Source organism: Cervus elaphus, chromosome 32 (assembly GCF_910594005.1).
Source record: "Cervus elaphus chromosome 32, mCerEla1.1, whole genome shotgun sequence".
Classification (NCBI taxonomy): domain Eukaryota; kingdom Metazoa; phylum Chordata; class Mammalia; order Artiodactyla; family Cervidae; genus Cervus; species Cervus elaphus.
In genome coordinates, this window is record NC_057846.1 from 22,830,762 (window position 1) to 22,852,350 (window position 21,589).

Here is a 21,589-nt window from a genome sequence, read left to right on the forward strand (position 1 = left end):
ATAATTGAGTGTATGTGTGGGTCTGACTGGTCTCACCAGGTCTGGCAGCCAAGGGTTTAAAAGCTGAAGTCCCCAAACAAAGCTTTGCAAAACCTTAACACCTCTGTTTGACGATGTCCCCTAGGAGACCCTAGCAACCACCAGAGGCCACCCCAAACAGGCATCCTTGATGGGCAGGGCGTGGGTCCTCCCAACACCTCCACGAGGAACAAGACAGCAGGAAGAAGGGTCTTATAGGGGTAAGATTTTAACACTGTCTCCTGCCTATCTTTGCCTACAGCCAGTCAAACACAGAGCAAGGAACAGCTGAGGAAAGGGGATGGATCTCCAAAGACCTTTCTCGGAGAACACTTTCCGAAGGGTACCGTTTTGGAAAGAATGTAAAGACCAAAGGTTTCGCCTCAGGAAAACCCTTTTGCAACTCTCTTATCTGATGCAGCAAGAATGATGTTTTAAAAAGAGCTCCCTGGAAGTTCAAGAGGAAGGGGACATGCGTGTACCTATGGCTGATTCATGTTGCTATATGGCAGAAACCAACACAATATTGTAAAGCACTTATCCTCCAATTAAAAATAAATAAATTTAAATTTTTTAAAAACTTAGGGAAAAAAAAAAAAAAAGAGCTCCCATCACACCCAGTGACTTGCAGAAGGAAGGTGCGTATCATCAGAGCATCCCTTGGCTAATTTCCTTACAAGAGCTGCCACACGAGTAACAGAGCAGAAAAGGCCACGAGGTGAACTCAAGCCTGGTCTGAAAGCCCATCTCTAATGCTTATTAGCTGTGTGACCTTGGGCAGGTTATCAACCCTATCTGTTCCCACAGGGCTTTGCAAAGATTAGATAAGGAACCCTATAAAACACCTAGAATTGTACTTTACATCTCACATGTGCTATAGGTTGGAGTACAAACAGATACAAATTTTCCAGACAGTTAGCTTGACCACAGGGATCAGACACTTTAAAGAATATCCTTTGACCCAGTCAAGTGTTTTCAAGGCAGTTTAACCATGTGTGAAACATGTTTTCTAAAACATCAAAAACAAAACACACAAGAATGATCTAAATCTGTTACATATGCAAATGCAATATTCTTTCTCCTATAAAAAATTGAGAAAGCTGTGTGATGTTACACAGATAAATTACGTTCCAGATATATCTAAATGATAGAAACATAAGAGCATTAAAAAAAAAAAAAATCCATCACCTTTTAAAAGAGTATCTTCTAGAAGAATTCACGGAAGGTAGTAAGGACCTAGAAGGGGAGACTGACTTTTAAAAAAGACTTCATAAATCTGAAGTCGCGCTGCGACCACTGTGTGTGTCTGGCCCCAGACCCGTGTACCTAGGTGGCATCAGATTCTGCAATTCAGCAAAGCAAGAACCACGGACAGATTTCAAAGCATATGGACGCAGGCTCGTACTGCATAATCAAACCTTCTTTCCATATGGAAAATGGGAAAAGAAGCGACCCTATTTTCCCCTTAATCAGCATGTCCTCTGAGCACGGCTTCTGCACTAAGTCAAAGCCTGAAAGGCATGACTTCTCCTTTTGGGAGTTAAGTGGGGAGTCCATTTCAGACTGTCCCTCTTCGCATAAATAGGTGGGTGTCTGTGGAGCCATTTAGTTAAGCCAGCAGTCCAAAAGCCCAGAAAAGACGTCCTGGTCCTCAAGTACCCCGGGGAAAGCACAGGAAAAGTTAAACAAGTTGGTGCATATGAGAAAACTCTGGACCACAGAGTGGATCGTGGAGACACACACAGCAGCTTGGGAAGGAAGAACACGGCAGGAAATGGGCAGGACCTAAATTCTCCCAGCTCTTTACATCACCCAGGTCACTGCCTACCTGCCACTGCCATAAGAGTCTCTGTGACCCTAAGGATGGTGGGTGTTTTGTCCCATTAGGAACACAAACAAGGGGACGTGGAAAAAGGGGGACGGCGATGCTTTCATTAGTTAGAAAACTCAAGTAAGAGGGATTCAGAATACTGGAACCTTCCAAGAAAACCCATTTGCATAAAATGACAAAAATTGTTTGCTGCCATCTGATTTCAAACCCATTTACTGGCCGATGATGTTGACACGAGTTTGAGTAAGCTCCGGGAGTGGGTGATGGACAGAGAAGCCTGGTGTGCCGCAGTCCATGGGGTCGCAAAGAGTCAGGCACGACTGAGCGACTGAACTGAACTGATGGTGAAAACTGATGCTTCCCCAAAGATACCTGCCTGAAAATAATTTCCTCCGAAAAAAGTTGGCACTGAAGGGCACTATCTTTTCCCCTCATTCCACATCCACAGGGTCTCTGACAGATTCCTTCTTGCTGTGGCCTTTCCTTCGGGGATTTCCTTTGAGCTCGTCCCCTCAGCCAGTGGACTCTCAATAAAGGTTACTACTGATGCTTTTTCTTTTACTCCTTTTCCTCCCGCTCCTTCTCCTCCTCTTCCCCTTCTTCCTTCTCCTTCCCCTTCTTCTTCTCCCTTTTATTATAATTATTATACTTATTATTATTGGGGCTTCCCTGGTGGCTCAGTCAGTAAAGAATCTGCCTGCAGTATAGGAGACCCAGGTTCAATCCCTGGGTTGAGAAGATCCCCTGGAGGAGGGCATGGCAACCCACTCCAGTATTCTTGCCTGGAGAATCCCAAGGACAGAGGAGCCTGGTGGGCAACAATCGATGGGGTCACAAAGAGTCCGACACGACTTAGCAACTAAACCACCGCACTGTTATTGTATAACATTACAGAGCCATTCAATTCATCTCTTTTTGCTCAAATCCGGTTGAGATCCAACACACAAACTATAACCTTCCACAGTAATGATTCTATTCATGAATGTTTCAATGTTTCTAAAACAATAAAAAGAAACCACCACACTACAATGATCTAAATCTGTTACATATACTAATGTAATATTCTTTCTTATAAAAAAAAAGATGAGAAACTGTGTGAAGTTGCACACATAAGTTACTTTCCAGATATATCTAAATTATGAAAATCTAAGCTCATTTTTTAAAAAAAATCGCTGATGAATTCCAACTAGAAATGAGAGCCACCACTGCTAACCGGCCCCAAATACATTAAGACCTGACTCAAGGACACATCTTTCCTCTACAAGCTGCAGAAATGTCTTCAAATATTTTTCGAAGCTACTTACGGCCACTCACCAAGTCCCACACAGTACCTGGAAATTGGATTTGGCATCCACGGTGTTGTCACCATGTCTCCCTCTCCACCAGCCCTTCTCAGGACCACACTGGTTTCCCTCCCCTTCCTGGCTTCAGCAGAAGGAGCTGGAGACAGCACAGGTCTGGTGTCATGCACGCCTGATGGGAATCTCACCACTCACACCCTGTCACCTCTCCAAATCTTACTTCCTTCAGCTATAAACAGAGATCTTAACAGCAACTCGGCAGAGCTGCTATGAGGAAGAAACAGATAAAGGGCAGCTTCTATTCTATTAGGAGGAAAAATATGAGACGAGCGCCTTAGTCTCCCCTAAAACATCCCCCAATAAATTCCGAAGAGCAGAGCCAGCGCCCCACCTGATAGCAGAGTGGACACCCCAGAATTCCTCCAAAGGAGCAGGAGGGTCCCCAGGGTCCGAGTTGTGGAATGTGAGCACCGTCTGCACGTTGCACAGTGCTGGCCAGATTCCTCTTCCAAACGTCTGATCACCTGGCTCGACACTTTGCAGTGGCTTCACAATGACCAGTGAATAAAATCTGGACTCACCAGAACTCAGCCCCATCCCACCTTTCTGACTTCTTACCCCAGTCATCCCTCCTACCATCTAAACTCAACCGAAATTCACCGCTTCCTGTACTCGAAAACAGGCACAGCTTGGGTGAAGTCTTTGCTGGCAGGAATCATATCTTACTCATATTCCCTAAAGATCAGGTACGGTCCTTTACACATGAATCATCATGTAGTAATTACTGATTGATAAGACAGTGGATGAACCCCTCCTGGAAAACCCACTATGGCTGGGGATGGGGAGGAAAAAGCAGATGACATGAAATACATGTTGTGATGCTGGAATTACAATATGAACAAGTAACAAATAAGCCGGGCGGGGGGCGTGGTGCCACGGGGTGGGAAGATTGCTAAAGCATGCAACCCCCAAAAAGAAAAATTGTACTATTTTCATGACATTTTTTGCAGGTGAACCAAGTTAAGTAAGTTAGCAAACTTCTGAATTACATTTATTTAACATTTCATTCAAAACAGAATCTTGCAAAAAAGCTCTGTGGGGAATACAAAGCCAATCAGGACTTGATCTTTGTCCTTAAAAAGGTTACATTGTAACAGTGGAGGCAGGAACAGAAAACAACCAGCTCTAAAACAAGGTGATCCTAGAGAAATAAATCAAAGATGCCAAAGCTTCCCATGATGAGCCTGAAGTTATAATACATCCCTTCAGGGACTTGAAGTCATCAACACAACTGGTTCTTGGTTTCTTCTCTGCACTGGACTCACCCTGGGCATTTCATAAACATGACAATCATAGGACCCTCAGCTTTTTGGAAGGCATTTTGTCGGAGTTACTAGATTACGTCAAAGACCAGAAGAGAGGGCTTCAAAGAAGAGGGGGCATCTGAAGTGGGCTTGGAAAGGTAGGGGATCTCAGGCCTCTGGCGGAAAAGAAGGAAAAAACTTCCAAATGAAGGGAGCATAGCAACAAAGGAAAGGGCGGAAGCAGCCTGCTGGCATGTTCAAACCATTAGTAATTCGGGGAAGCTATGCCCCAGGAAAAATGGGCGGATATGGGAGAGCAACAGCCGGAAGGCTCCCTGAGGCTGGCTAGCTAACAGAGAGACCTTTGTCCTTGCACCTCAACAAGGATCCCTGCCGACTGGTGAGGGGAGACACCCTCACACACCCCGGAGCACACACACATGTGGCTGAGGTGTCTCCCACCTGCTGTCGGGGCCTGGCTCCTCACTAGAAAACACAGCGCAGGAGCCCTGTCGGCTCTGAGGTCCCACAGAGGAGCCTGTCTGGACAGGAAATGACAAATGGGACAACTAGGTCAATCATTCCGAGTTAATTCATCCAATGTTTCTGGAGTGCCGGGCGTGCACAAGTCGTTCTGCTGAGCCCTCCCATGACGGTGCTCCCAAATTTATAATCAGCTCAACAAGGCAGTTGTTGATAATAAGCCCGGAGTGTGATCTATTGAAATGTAACACAGAAGTATCTTGGGCCTTTGAATAAGACCTTCAAACGTAAGCAAAGAGCCCAGCACGGATCCAGTAAATGCTATCACTGCAGCCGCTAACCTAGTTACAGCCTCTGCACGATCACCTGGTCACGCTGGCGGGGAGAGAGGGGGGTCGCGTGCAGATGGGAAGAAGCCCCACCGAGTGCACCCCTACCTGCGGCTTCTTCCAAGCTTCCTGAGTCACTGAGGCTTGCCCCTAAGGTTCCATGAGCCTGCCCTTCCAGGCTCTTCCATTGCGTCACTCGGAGAACACGGCCAAGCGACCACAAATACAATGCCAACTGCAAGTCCCGCTGCTGAGATGAAGCCACATCCAGTCACTCTTGGAGCCGCTGGGACGCCGCACCCTAAACACTTGTGCTGTGCCAGGCTCTGGCTTGGGGGCACCTGGGCCATCACCTTGGTTCTCTAACTTGGGTTTCTCGTCTGTATTAACGGCAGCAGTCTCTATCGCCCCCTCACTTAAGTATTGTGAACCTAGTCATCATAACTTCTCTCGCACTAAAAGCCAAATCAAAACAAACAAAAGAGCATACAAAAAATATTTTTGTACCTTTGCATCACTTCCTCTTAGAAACGTACGAAAACATCTCCTAGACAGGCCTGGTTATTATCAAAAGCACAGTCTGGTCCTTCCTGCAGTGCCCGTGTGTCTATGAATGAAACGCATGCATCATTCTTAAACCTTCTTCTATCTTCTTGTAAGCAGAGCAGGCTCACAGCTCTGACTTCCAACTGCTAAGAGTCACTACCTGTATCATCATCTAAAACATAAGGGGTGGAGAGATGTTCCAAATCCCCAATAACCCTTCTCCCCCAAAACTTGCTCTATACTCAGAATAAAGTCTTTCCTTGCTAATAAACACAGGAACACATGCACTGAAGAAAGTATTCGTTCCTACCGGGAATGATCCTTGACCCGTCTGCTCCCATCAGACAAGAGATCTCTCCATCCACCAAGAGTGGGAGGAATTTCCAACCCTTCATGGTTTCATTCTTACTGTTTTTTCGACCAATGGTGCCCTGAGCCCCCAAGGGAAACTGGCTGAACCTTCCCTGTTCCTACAGCGTGGAAATGCATAGTGAAGCTCACCTCCATCGTCCTGGTCAAAGACACAGCCCCTGCCAATTCCTTCACATAGCCTTTGCTGTTGTGCTTCCATTAAGCACATCTTTTGTTCTTTTTGCTCCTACAGATGGCTATTTCCCTGCCTGTCTCTCTAACTAAATGATAAGCTCTGTGAGAAGCTAGAATTGTCAATTTTGCATCTCTACACCAGCAGTCCAGAACCGTCTGTTGAAGGAATTAACTCTTCTGAGAGTTGTATTTAAAGTATTTGTCTGCAGGAAGGAGTCTTCAACTTAAAACTTCATCATCATATTTGTTTCCATAGCTACTTGAGGCTAGTTTTACAGACTTTTTTTAAAAGTCTGGGCCCCAAGCCTGAAGGGAATACAAATTTTTGCAACTATCTATCTGCTTCCCAATTATTTACAGTTCACTCTGAATTATAATCCATATATGATCTTGTCAGGCTACATTATTCAATAAAGACCAACTTCTCAAAAGGATTGAGTGAAGCAGAAAATTTGAGCAGAACACAAAAGTAAACCAACAATAAATTTGCTGTAAAGTTGACATTTCACTAAATTTGTCGTCTACTATAGCTCTTATTAAGGACAAATACATGGTTTCTCATTCTGTCAATTATTCACATTAGATACACAAATGCTTTCATTCATTTTTCCCAGCAGACCTGTTATAACAGCACTATTTTGCTTCATCTGCTCAAATGGTAGTTATCAAACCACTGTTGAGAGTATTACGTATAAATTCTCAGGCCCCTGAATGTTATTCTGAGGCTGCTTTTACTCAGTTTTATCCAAAATATCTCAAAAGTACTGAACCCTAGGGTCTTTTTATGAGCCCCAAGTATTGAAGGTACTTAGATGAGTCAGAGATGACCATTATGAGTAGCTGATACAATTAATTCACTACCATATTCAAGCATTATGTTTTTTCTCTTACCAGAAATTTAGGATTCAAAATGTAACAGAAAAAAATTAACTCTTTACTACCGAGTTCAACAAAACGTACTAAGGACTTAATCTGGCCACGTGACCCTGGGCAGGCTGCTTGATTTCTCCAGCTGTGAACATGAAGAAGTAGACTATAATCTATGGGAAAACTTTCAATTCTAGTATTCTGTGAGAAGGTTAAGTACTGTTAGTTGATTCCCCATTTCAGAGTCCACTCTGATATACTCCATTCAGTATAATTTAATTCTTCAACAGGTGCTTTATCAGCTCTACAACATCTCAAATTTTGAAAAATTTTCACTGGTTTTATACCACCTGTTATATACATACTGTAGCAAGGGAGAATCTTTTGTGTTTTCAGACCATACTAATACTTCAGACCATATCTTTTGAGTTTTCAGACCAGACTTTGGAACCCATAAAATAATGACTTAATCCTACAACAAATAGCAACCAGTTCAAAATGGGCAAAGGACTGGAATAAACCTTTCTCTAAAGAGGATATACAAATGGCCAAGAAGCACGTGGAAGGATACCCAACATCACCAGCCATTAGGGAAATGCAAATCAAAACCACAGAGACCATCAAACATCCGTTAGGATGGCTATTACCAAAAAAAATTCAAGGGAAGAAATTCTGGCTAGGATATGGAGAAACTGGAACCCTTGGGCATTATTGATGGGAATGTAAAATGGTGCAGGTGATGTGGAAAACAGTTTCTCAAAAGGTTAAGCCTAGAATGACTGTATGACCCACTGGACTGTAAGAACCGAAAGCAGGGACTCAAACAGATACTTCTATAGCAGAGTTCACACCAGCATGACTCACAATAGCCAGTGGTAATGACAACCCATCGAGAGACGAATGGATCCACAAAGTGTGGGAATATTACTCAGTCTTTAAAAGGAAGAACATTCTGACACATGCTCCAACGTTGGATGAATCTGAAAAACACTCTGCTGAGTTACATAAGCCAGACACAAAAGGACAAATATTGTCTGATGCCACCTATGTGACGTACCTAGAAGAGGCAAGGAGGATGGTGGCTGCCCAGGCAGAGGGAGGTGGGTTTTTATTTAATGGGCACAGACTTTCTATTTGAGATGATGAAAAAAGGTTCTAGCGAAGGACAGTGGTTGATAGCTGCAAACACAGTAAATTAATTTTATGCCCTTGGACTGTATACTTAAACATGATTATAATAGGAAATTTTGTGTTATGTAACTTTTACCATGGTAATAAAAAAAAAAAAGAAAAGAATGACCAGACACGCATTTATGAACTCACTGCTTGCTGTCACTGTTTCCGTGAGCCCTGTCGTGGACAATAGTCACTTCCAGGTAACCTGAAGGTAATCTACTGACCACATATATACACGCACAAAAAAGGACGGATTTTCAAAATTAAATATGGGCCAATTTCCCCTTCAGGGCGATGTCATCTCAAGCCATGTGAGGTATGTGAGGAGCGAGGCTCTCCTGGCACAAACCTCCAGGGAGGGATTCGGAGCGGTATGTCAGCCGCAGCACGGCCAGTTCCAGTCTGCCCTCAGAGGGGAGGTAGAAAGCGGAGATAACCATCATCGAGGCTCAGCTACCTCATGACAAAGGAAGCCAGACAACGGCGGGAGAACCAAGGTGCCAAACCCAGGGAGGGAAAAACGGTAGCGAACCAGCCAGAGCAATGAAACAAGATCTTGTTCTACGCCTGTGATAAGCTTTATGAAGAATCGGTCCTTTAGAAAATACAACGTACACAGCTGGCCCCAAAATGTGCCGCGTCCACACTGTCGTCCCCTGGACAACCTGAGACGGTGCTGGGTGGCCCACAGATGATGCACACACACCGCAAGTCACTTCTTTAACTGAGGTCTCGGCCGCCCAGACCGAGGCTCCTCACTGCAGGGAACACACACCATCTGCCAAGCTCACTCAGTTCCAAGCTGAAGACCTCTCCGCCGTTCAATACCTTCTCCCCCGACATGGAGTCAGCACTGAGTACATCTCCTGTAGAGTAAAGAGCGACTGGACGAATGATCAAAATTGTCCACTGCTTCCTTTCAGGGTCCAGACCGACCCCATTGCCCAGACGGCAGCCCAAATTGCACCTTGACTTTGAGAGAAAAAAAAAAAAGACTTGATGCATTCAAAGCACCTATAAGAGAGGCAAATAAATAAACCCTCTCCTATAATATTTTAAACTCACCCTGACTTCCTGAATCACCAGGAGAGCCACACCCCAAAGGGAAAACAGCAGATCACCCACATTCCCTCCTGGTACCTTTGGACTTTGCTTCTATAACAGAGAAGGAAGGGGTGCCATCCGTGCCGATCCTCAGGGCCACCGAGAGCACCCCACGAACCCAGGGCTCCCCCTGAGGCCACCAGCTTCTCATGTCATTTCTCTGTCCCCTCATCCCTGAGGACCTTGACTTTCCAAATCAGCTCAACAGTGCACCCGAGCGAAGTTTTCCCATTTGAACAAAATCTCAACATCCCCCCAAAGAGTCAATCAAGATTTACCTTCAGGATTACGATTTTAAAGTGAGATTATACTTTCCTGTTCTTCTGTCAGTTGCAAATCCCCAAACCTACTAGAATTCACTTAAAACTAATCTACAGTGTTTTCATTGGAAGAAAGCAATCAAGAAAGCTCTGATCCGCTGAGCAGCTGGGAATTTCTTTGCTGAAGGTTTGGTTTAGTCTTTATTTTTCTAGCTGCTGGCCCTGCTAACATGATTCAGTGAAGGTCGTATTTAATCTCGCAGAGAAAAGCTACCTAAGCAGTTCTTAGGTAAGGCTTCAGGAAAAATAAATTGCCTGGGCTCTGTGGCTACGTCTGTTGCTTCTCCCCAACAATTACAGTCAGAGAGAACCAATGAAGGCAACTGTTAAGATACCAGGGCTTGACTTCAAAAGAACTTCCCTGCCTATAAGTTATGGGCTGAAAGTTTGTTAATAACAAAGTTATTATTAATAACTAATCCACCAAGAAAGTAGCAGCTCCCAAATGTATACCTCTGGTTTATCAGCAACAAGAGCTTATTTACATGTACTGGAAGGTATTACTATCAGCATTGGAACATAAATGTCAAAGGAATCGAGTGATAAGATTTCTGTAAAGGCCTCGGTCCAAAGGAGAAAACCAGACCATTTTTTTCACCTTCTGGATATTGAACTCCTTAATACAAAGTGATAACTCCTAACGCAAAGTGACAAATCCCAGGGTTTCTGTGCTCCATATATACATACACCACCAGGTTTCTAACACAAGAGAGATCTGGCCCATCCATCTTGAGCTGGAATCCAGCCTTCGGAGCTAACCTTCGCTTTCGGGCTGAAAATCAAATCAACAAATATTTACCTAGTGCTCACTGCATGTCAAGCACGGGTGGGGAATGCAAGGAAATACGACACGATCCCAGGCCTCAGATAACCTGGCCAGGGAGGTGTTGCAAACGGGAAACTCCAGGGAATCGATGTTTTTCACAGCACTACAAAAGGGTGGAAAATATTCAAGGTGTTTGGGACTATGGCCAAAAGAATGGCACACGGTGTGTTGCTTCTGAAGAGATTCAGGGCATCTTATTTTAAGCTGATGAAAGGAGGTAGGGTTGGCAGGGGACACACAGGGAGATGCGGTTATAACCAAATAAGTACTCTAACTCTGCTTTTTTTTGTTTTTTCCTGGTCCTTTTAGGTTGAGTCGCTGTATTACAATGTTTCCCCATATTTTTCTTCACGACTTGCTTCATTTCCTAGTCCTACACCGTCCAACATGGTAGCCACCAGCCACGTGGCTGCTGCCCGCTACACGCTTGAAACGTGACCAGACTGAATTAAGATGTGCTGAAGGTATAAGATACAGTGGATTTTGCAGATTCAGTATGAAAAAAAGTAAGTAAATGATCTCATTAATAGTTTTATGTTAACTACATGTTGAAAGGATAATATTCTGGACACACTGGACAGCATTAAAATTAACTTCACCTACTTCTTTTGGGGCTTCCCAGGTGGATCAGTGATAAAAAACCTGCCTGCCAATGCAGAAGATGCAGGAGACACAGGTTCAATCCTTGGATTGGGAAGATCCCCTGGAGGAAGAAATGACAACCCACTCCAGTATTCTTGCCAGGAAAATTCCACGGCCAGAGGAGCCTGGTGGGCTGTAGTCCATGGGGTCACAAACAGTCGGACATGACCGAGTGTCTGAGCATGCACTTCTTTTTACTTTTCTAACGTGGCTACTAGAACATTAAAAATTATACATGTGGCTCACATTCTATTTGTATTGAATAGTGTTGCCCTAATCAATATTCTTTTTTCTCAGCTGTGCTTTGGTATTCTGCCTCTAAACTCCTAATGGTTACACCCAAGCCCAGTTTCATAACACATCCAAAAAAACCTCTCCCGTGTTTATAAAGGAATCAAAACTATTCTAAAAATTTTTTCCAGACACTAATTCCGGATTTGGAGGCTTCTTCAGTTATGGAACGTCAGAAATCACAATCCGATTGAGACGCACAGAGTCTCAATCCCATGGAGAGTCTCCCCATGGAGAATCCCACGGGGATTTGTAAAGTTTGCCGTGTGGGGAAAATAAAACCTCCCGGATTTCAGGGCTCCTGTGAAACAGCCAAGCCACCTGAGACACAGGAGCCAACAAGGTACAAAGACTGTGCACATAAGGCAAGGAAAGTTGCATTCACTTCCCCTAGAAACCTTTTCTTCTTCACCTACCACAAGAATTAGATCTGTAGCCATTTGTCTAAACTACTGCTCTGCTCCAGAAGGATAACCAAACTTCTCTAATCTTCTCAAGAGGGCCAAATGGTTACAGCCTTGACTAGGTTCCTGGGTTAAGTTTGCAGGGTCTCAGAAGGCCCTACCTCTCTAAGCATGTACATTTCAAAAGGGACAAAGCCATGACCTCAGGGACACCTGTTGTTGGTAAGAGCCTTACGTTCCAAAAGGTGAGGATGTTGACTCAGAAGAGGAAAGGAGCAGAGGGTTCGATCCCTGGGTCAGGAAGTTTCCGTGGAATAGGAAACGGCAACCCCCTCCAGTTATTCTTGCCTGGGAAATCCCACGGACGGAGAAGCCTGGCGAGCTACAATCCATGGGGTCGCAGAGTCAGACACGAGTGAGTGACGGAGCACACACACAATCTCTCTCTCTATCCACCACCACCCCGGACCATTGGCAGCGGAGAGGGATGGTCGTTCTGACATCGTCTATGGAAGGTAATCCACACCCAGGTTCCATCAGTTTTCAATGGTATCGCTTCAAGGTCTAGGTATGGGGGGCCAACTCCATAGCATCTCTCTGGATGCTGACCCGGTTGTAAAGATCAAGAAAGAACTGTCGCCTCCTACCCCCGCATCAGCTGCTTCTGTCACATACACAAGACATATCTGTGAAGCGGGTAACATCTCAGACCCTCCACTATTGCTGATAAAACAATGCGTCCCAACCTCCCAAAGGAACCATCGATCTCAGTATCTTAAAGCTGTAAGAGCTGAATCAGGACAAGAGCATATCCCGGCACTGGCTGGGAAAGCTATGATTCTAGAGCTCGGCTCTGTATATCAAGGCAGAGAGGGCCTGCGAATGGCCAAGCTCACGAACAACACCCTCCTTAGCAACATCCGATTTACTTGTCCTCATCCACATTTACCAGAGGTGAGGTTAGAGGGGACACTTCAGAGTCGTCTTGAGAATATTTTTCTGGTTATAGAAGTAATTGTGTTGTATTGAATTTGGGGGAGAAGTCAAACATCCATAAGCACGCCATCCAAATGTTTCCTTCCAGTTTTGTAGGGTTTTTTATGATGTATATACAAACACACACATGTTTTAAAAATAAAATTAAGGTCACAATTGAAAATCCTCTTTTTCTCCATTCAACATACACCCCAAATACCTTCCCATCATTAAATGCAAAAGCATGAATTTAATCAGCTATCTGTACTCAGGGCCTGGTGCACTGTAACGCATTTAAAATGTGCTCCTATTGTTGGGGATTTAGGGTGTTTCCGAGTTCTCACTATAACAGAAGCGAACAGTAAACATCCCTGTACATAAATCTTTGTTCTGCTTCTGGTTACTTCACATCTGTAGGTTCCTAGAAGTGGGATTACTGGAACAGGGGGAGTTCAACATTTTTAAGACATTAAGGGTACACCGCCTAACTGTATTCCAAAAAGTTTATTTCAAAGTACAATACCCCAGCTACGGTACCCAGTGCTTAGTTTCCAAACTGCAGTGACTGCAGTACCAGCGACGATATCTACAGCTCAGTTTTAACCCTGTGACTTGTATTCTTTAGGGAAACACAGTATTGGCCGATTCTCTTTTCCTGACTCCCTACTTACCTCCTACCGCCTGGCAAAAATAAAAGAGCAGCAAGGAAGATGGGCATTGGGGAGGGGACAGCCTAAGGGCTGTGACAGTGTTTCTGATCCATTTCATCAACAGGTATCTTCTTCAAGGGGACTGTGGTTGCCTCTAAGGTAACTGAGTTTGAGTCTTAAGGCCTCAGGTCAGGGCACCAATTCCTCCATCCTCTTTGGCTCCAACACCACCTCTACCGTAGTTTCAACCATGCCCAAGGGGTGACCACTCACAGCCTCCTGTTTACTTGTCTAAAAGTGGCCATGCCTAGTTATTTGATCCCTCAGAAAAAAAAAAAAAAGGCCAAACTCCAAAGTTAGAAGTGGAGGGTCCTCTAGCATTTCAACTTGTTCTGCATTGACTGTCAATTAACCACCAGCTTGTCTACTTGCAAAACGTCTCAATGACATTCGTGGCAGACACAAAGTCTACCCGTCTGACTCCCTCTTCACTCTCTCTCACTCAAGAATTCAAGAGGCAGTATTCTACTCTACACCTTCATCTCTTTCTTCATCACCTCATTCCCTCAACTGCCACTTTCCCCACTCACTTCCCACCCCCACCCCCACCAACACCCTAATCAGGTGCCGGGACGCTCTCGTCCACCACTGTCATTGTTCTCATCGCCTTCAATAATTTTAGGGTAAGGAGCACAGAGAAAGCTCTTTAAAAGTAACATGTTAGATATGACTTGAAACATGTATGCAGCTTCTTCCCACTCAAAACGTCAACCTCATGACATCGGGAAAGTCCTCTGCATTCTAAGCTTATGGGGCCAGGAGAGCCTCTTCTATCTAGAAGGTATTTCTTTGGCTCCTACAAAAACCTGACATCTGTAAGCTCAAAAAGAACAGATGACATGAGAAGCTCATCTTTCCTTTGATTGCATTAGGTGTGTGAGTATCAAATGCTCTTACACAGACAGCAACAGATTGCTAAGGATGCTGGAAAAGAAATTATTCATGAAACTGACAGAGCAACTGGTTAACTCTCAAAAATGTTTAATCAAAACTGGACCGGCTTTTATCACACAGAACTCTAAAGCAAGGTATTTTGTTGAACTAAATTGGCCTTGCCCCTGAGATAAAAATGCTTAGGACCAGAAAGGACGACACAGCCTTGTCGTCTCATAAGCATGGCGCTACGAGGTATGCACACAGGGCATGGGACATACGGAGCCTTTTTTTTGCTTGACTTGTGTTCTTTCTTTCTTATTAAAGCTGAATACTAAACGGATAAAGGGGAATATAAGCCAAAACAGAAACAAACAACAAACCAGCCCATGACTCCTTCCTAGAGAGAGACAGGCTCATGAAACACAATCCTCCTCTGCTTGTTCAGAGCAGAAAATTCAAAATATCACAACCCTACGACAGATCCCATTTTGTAGGACAAGCAAGGTCAACGTGAGCAGCGCCAATGGGGTGGGACCATACGTTACCTATTCAAAGAGCTTCCCTGGCAGCTCAGACGGTAAAGCGTCTGCCTGCAATGTGGGAGACCTGGGTTTGATCCCCGGATCGGGAAGATTCCCTGGAGAAGGAAATGGCAACCCACTCCAGTACTCTTGCCTGGAAAATTCCGTGGATGGAGGAACCTGGTAGGCTACAGTCCATGAGATCGCAAACAGTCTGAGATGACTGAGCAACTTCACTGGTTCAAAATGTGGATAACAAGTTCCATCTGCTTGCTGTCCTGCATAGCCTGACCTGGGAGCCAATGAAAATAAATGAAAAGATTCGACCCTGGGAAGAGACCCTTGATTCAGTGGTTCTCTGCCTTTGCTCTGGCCCACAACCCAAGGGACAGGGATCCAGGACACCCTGGTCAATGTCAGAGGGCTAATCGGGGGCGGCGGGAGCGATTCTCAAAAAGAGAGAGGCAAGGAGAGGAAGGGGCTTCAGGCTCAAACCTGAAGGTCTGTGTGGTTTCTAAAAGCCCCCTCCTCTCCATGATTCTGATACATATAAGTCCCACCCCCCAAAGATGATAGAACCATGCAGCCCCATTTTACAGATGTGAAAACTAAGGTCCAGAAAGGAGAAGTGAGTGGAGAGTTAACCAAAGAGCTGAAAAGTCAACTCCAGGCCTCTGGGCTCTTTGAGTTCATGCACCTTCCACTCTCCAGGGCCTTGAACATAGCTGGCTGTCAACAGATATTTAATAAACAAATGAAATAAGGACCCAACGTTTGTATTCATTTAACAAAATAAGCCCCTGGGTTACTGCAATGGTTCATATCCTGGGGTTGCTGGACCCCCAGCAGAACTCAAAGTTACTGATGGGGGCGGGGGAAGATGGCAGCTAGTTTCAGAACCTCAGAAGGTCCAACAGGACTAACAGTTTATCTAGGCCCAGGCTGCCTACAACATTGACTTTCTCTGCTTTGGGCTGGAATTGGATCCTCTAGATTTGCTGATGTTGGTTCTCAGGTCAACCATGATTCCTAACTGCAGTATGTTTCTGAGTAATGAAAACAGGCCCATGAAGTCTTCCTAACTAAACACAATCTGTTTCAGAGGCTGTTTGTCAAAAGATGGAGCTGGTAAGTTGAGAAATCATTTTAAAAGCATCTTCGGAGGAAAAATTGCTGGTGACTATGGGTCTTCTGGAGGGGTCACCACCCAGCTTCAGCTACCTGCAGGCTTGATTTCCTGCCTGTATATTGCCTTTGGTATTTCATATAAAATATTGGCTTTGGGTTTAAATCTTGACCCTACAGATAACTTACCATTCTTTGCTGGAAAAAAAAAAAATCAAGATTTAATCAAATCTCATCACTCCCTTTCTCACCAGCCACACCCACTATGAGGGCCACTGCTTGACCCTGCCTTGGGCACAAATTATAGCCAAATATTGATCATATTCAGGCCAAAAGTAGGGCACAAATGGGGTGAACAGGGACAGAGGCCCTAACTTCCAACCCCTGTGCTCGAAGGAACATGTGTCCCATACAGACCAAAAAAAGAATTGGCTTTATTGCTAACAATAACAGACATTTCCCAGCAATTTATGTTACTTGTATATACTCCTTTATGTATTTTGTATCTATTATAAACATATACCATCTATTACATTTATTTTCACATACACTGTCATGTATCATTTTCACGTAGATAGTGTTAGGTACATAGTAAGCATCTAATAAATGCAAGTTAACTGACTCGCTTTGAGGATGTCATAGTGGGACTCTCCTGGTGGCGCAGAGGTTAGGACTCTGAGCTTCCACTGCAGGCAGTTCAGTTTCCATCCCTGGTTGGGGAACTATGATCCCACATGCCCCGTGGTGCGGCGAAAAATAATAATAATAAAGATGCTATAACAAAAATTCAAATCAGTTAAGAGCATATCCTTAATAACAGATAAGGAAGAGTCTTCAGCAACGAGGAAGAAAATTCACACTAAAACGCAAGGAGCTTGGAAAGGATTTTTCTTGATATAAGGAGGGAAAATACACTGGTCCAATCACTTTTATTTCCATATCATTTGGTCTCCATGGACACCATCTAACTTTTGATAGAAAAAAACTTACTAATAATATTAGATGTCTTGTTAAAGATTTTAATGCTCTACATAAAATAGTTATTCTGTTTAATTCCTTACCATTCCCTATATTCTCTCAGAACAAGTAAAATCACTTCTTGCTAAAAATTCTCTAAAAGAAAGTCAGAGTTTAATCCACAGTCATGATTCCCTGACTTTTAAAGTTAAGAATGCATGCGCGGTTAGTCAGTCAGTCCTATACAACTCTTTGCAACCCCATGGACTATAGCCCCGCCAGGCTCCTCTGTCCAGGGGATTCTTCAGGCAAGAATACTGGAGTGGGAAGTTAAGAACGATCTGATAGACTTCTGAAGGTGAATGCCTTAGCATTTGTAGACTGCTGTAACTTAGGCAACCTTCTTTCATAACAGTATCTTATTTGTTCCCAAAAGCAACCCCATCAGATATTCAGTTACATTCAACTATCACCTTTCATAGAACTCACCCCTAAAGGTAATTACTGTATTTATTTTTTGGCTAGGTATTTTCAGCTCACCAACTAGAATGCAAATTCCCCAAAAGGTAAAGAAACTCCCTTCCTGTTCTCAAACTCACAGAACCCAGCACTGTGTCTGGGGCATAGCAAATGTTCTATGAATACTTATTAAATGAATAAAACCCCTTATCTGCTTTAAGTGTTTTTCTGGTATGAAGCACATAACAGAACCATGTCCCAGATATCCCATTTAGAGTTCACTGGTCTGTTCACCATCAAAAGGAACATTTTGTGAAAATGCTCTAAAAACAATCAAGCTTATGTGCCATGACACCAAGAACAGTGTCCTTGAAGACATGAGAAAATTGATGCACATCAAACTCCCCAATGTTAAATGCCCGAAGTTTTAAAGTTTCCACTACTAAGTTCAAACATCTTGAACTAGCTGTGGTATACTGAATATTTGCCTAATAAAGTATACGGGAAAGCAGAGGAAGAGAGAGACTGGGTCATGGTTCACGGAGCTGTCAGGACTTCGGTTCACCATAATCGGTCTCCAATTTAGCCACAAACCCTTACTTTGGATTATCATAACACTTTAACAGGTAAGTAAGTCTTAAGTGTGCAGAATGCCTCTAACTTTTGAAGGACAAAAGAAAAAAAAAAACCCAACTCATTGAGAATGAAAAATGTAGATGTTTAATATTAAGAAGAAGTTACAAATCAGAACAGACAAGAACTTGGATCCAGGAGGCCAAAATCTAACTTCTTACACAACAGGCTGTTATAAATTATAACCATTCACTAATTATAGTGAAATTCTGGACTTTGCCTCATCGAGCAATACATTTTTCAAGGTATTAAAAAATACCAAATGAAGTCCTCAATATTCCATCTACTGAAGTTTCCTTAGAAAACACAAGTTTTCCCAGAATTTTGTCCTTTCCCTCTCCGAAAAAGGAGTGATGGGGGTGGGGTGAGAAAAGGAGAAAATCCTGAGTGCGGGTGCACGAAGGTAAATAGGGGTCACCTTCCAAGTCGTGGCAAGGAGCCTGCATCTGCCTAACGGCAAGACCATCAGCCTTCCGTTCCAGATTGTCACCAGGCCCCTCTCAGCACCTGCCCTTAAGCACCAAAAAGCAAAGCGCACGCTGCTGAGTCCTCAATGTTATCTGCAGTCGGTCTGAAAACTCATAAACGAATGCAGGCTTGACAGCAACCTTGGTGATTCCTGAAAATCCACAACAGGAAATGTAACTCTCCTCCACCCTCCCTCGCCATTCATCAAAAGCAGACCGAGTCACAGCGACCGGGAGGCCGGTGGCACAGGGAAGATGCCAGCACTCTTCTGAACCGAGGACCGGGCGCGTTCACCGTTGCCCACACTGGAGGGAGGAGGCTGGAGAGGGAGGGAGCGGGGAAAATGTCCCCAAGTTCCAAACACTATCCTTTAGGGGCAAAGACGACCGAAAACCCCGCCGCCAGTACGTGGCCACCTCCACTGCCGGTGCCAAGGGTCACACTTACAGCGATGACCAGGGGTCCCGCCGACACCGGCTGACGTCGGCGCCTCGCCAGGTGCCCAGAAGGCTGTTTCTGCGCCCGGTTCGGGCTGCCAGCCTCCTTCCCGCTTCTTCCCCTCTAAAGGGGTAAGGGGGCGAGGGCGGCCCACGCAGCCACACCTGGGGCCCAAACTGAGATGCCGGTGCGTCCTCGGGGTGGAGGGGGGGGCGCGGTGTGAGCTGCGTCCTGAAACCCTTCCAACTTGCAAAAGGCTGCCCGAGCCCTCTCAGGGCCGGCTCCCTGGCACCGCGAACGGCCGGGCGCCACGATGGGCCGCGGCGGGCATCGCTTGGTGGGCGAGCCCGGCCCGCGAGGCGGAAAGGAAGTGGCGGCCGCGGCTTTGCACCAACCACGTTCGGCCGGCTGGCGAATGCCACTCTGCGCCCCGAGAGGGGTCGGAGGGCGTGGGGCGGGCACTCACGTCCCCACCCCGCCGCCGCCGCCCGCGCCCCGGGACCCCCAGGGGACGCCGGCACCCCCCGCCGCGGGCCTGCCAGCGGGGCGCCGCTCGGTCCCCGGAGGCTCCCCGCCCCCACCTTGCCCGCTCCGTAGCCTTGGCGGGTCAGGCCGAGCGCGTGAGGCCGGCCCGGGGGCGCCCGCGGGGACCCGGAGGCGCCCGGCGCTAGGCCGCGGCCCGGACCGCTGACCCCTCCCGGGACTCCCCGCCCGAGCCCCCCCCCCCCACCCCAGCCCCGCGCGGGGACAAGTGCAGCGACAAAGCCCCAGAGCCAGGCCGGGCGCTGGCCGGCGGGAAGGAGGACGCCGCGTCCCTCCCGGGCGGTGGCGACAGCGGCCCAGCCCCCAGGAAACCCGGCGCGCCGGCCAGGCCCCGCGCGCAGCCCCGATCGGAGCCCGCCCGCCCGGCCCCCGACCGCTGGCACCCGATGCCCGTGACCCTTCCCCGAGCCCCGAGGGTGGGCGAGCCCCGGGGACCGCCACCGGGCGCCCCATGAAGTTTCCTTCGGCCGCGGCGGGAGGCGCCTCTCCCGGCCCGGGCGCGGGGCGCAGGCTGCGGGCGGACGGCGGGTTCCTGCCTATTTACGCCAGAGGCTGCCTGGAGAGAGGCGCCGCCGCCGGGCGCCGAGAACGACCCGCTCCCCTCCTTCGGATCTGGTGGCGCCGGCATCTGTAAACACACACACACACACACACACACACACACACACACACACACACACATACATGCACGCGATCATGTTGTTTTTAAAAGGAGGCCCGACTCCAGCGGACCTGCTCCCCCACAAACAACACCTGGGGCGCAGGATCGCACAGAGCAGGTCTGTGTCCATGGAGCCAGCTCTCCGCATCTGCAAATCCAAAAGTGAAATTAAACCTCCACCAACCTCCTCCTCCTCCTCCTCCTCCTCCTCCTTGCAGCCTCAGCAGCAGCACCAGCAGCAGCAGCAGCAGCCGAACCTGCTTCCCCTAAAACCAGATGATCCATAACAGCGCCGACTGTTCCTCCAAAAATCAGTATTAATATTTATGAACCTCAGCATTTTCCGTCTGCAAAACATCGTGTCAAACCATCAGGACGCGCGCGCACGCACACACACACACACACACACACATCCCCTCCAGTCCTCCTAAACATGCCCTCGAGAAAAACACACACGCACAGTCCCAACTATTATTTGAAAAAAATGTTACCTCTCAGAGTGCTTTTTTCACGCTACCAATACAATTCCGCAAGGCTTAAGTGTTGCTAGGGTGTGTGAAATGGAAATGAAAGCCCGTCAGTTGAATAATCGCAGGAGCAAAACTAAAAGTTACTCCCCGGCTTGCCTGAGAACAGTCCAGATCGAAAGCAAAACAAGGAGAGGAAACTGCGAAGCGCCGCGGCTGGAAATCCCCCCGCCCCCCGCCCTCCCGGAGCCGGGCTCGCTCCCGCCCGCCCTCCGCGCTCCCCCCGCCCCCCCGCTCCGCCCTCCTCCCTCCGCCCTCCTCCCTCCGCCCTTCCTCCCCAGTGTTTGTTTCAAGCTTGTGCAACCGGGAGGTGCAGGCGGGGGGAGGCCGCGAGCAGCCCGGCCGGGAGGTGCGGAAGTTCGCCGCCGCCGCCGTTCATTGGCGGGCAGCGCCGCTTTCATCATTTCTCAGAAAAGTCAATTTCATTTTCACTTCCCCACGTCGCGGCCGCGGGAGCAACAAGCGGCTGCTCGTGAGTGTGCTGCCCGCGCACCCGAGCGTTCACACCACTCGAGCCGGGGGGTCCGGGGGCGGTGTGTGTGGGTGGGGGGGTCCGGGGGCGCCAGCTTGGGCTCCGGGCGTCAGCTGGTTGGCGGCCGGAGGGGCAAGCAGGTACCCTACCGACTCCCCATCCTAAAGGGCGACCCGAAGGTCGGGAAGGAAGGAGGAGGCTGGCGGCTCCTGGAAGCAACGCTCTAGCCATCCGGT

The 21,589-nt window shown here is 46.9% G+C and overlaps 1 protein-coding gene across 3 annotated transcripts in view; it reads right to left on the minus strand.

The window, feature by feature from the left end:
• The window catches only part of IRF2 (interferon regulatory factor 2), an 82,735-nt gene extending 61,685 nt beyond the window's left edge, over nucleotides 1-21,050 (minus strand). The window contains exon 1 of one of the 3 annotated variants that reach the window (XM_043893407.1): nucleotides 20,846-21,050. The gene's annotated coding sequence lies outside the window, so the exon portion shown is untranslated. Of the gene's footprint in view, nucleotides 1-19,159; nucleotides 19,287-20,446; nucleotides 20,474-20,845 lie in introns of those variants that run through there. The other 2 variants (XM_043893408.1, XM_043893409.1) reach the window with 2 other exon arrangements.
• Between the last annotated feature and the right edge of the window lie 539 nt (nucleotides 21,051-21,589).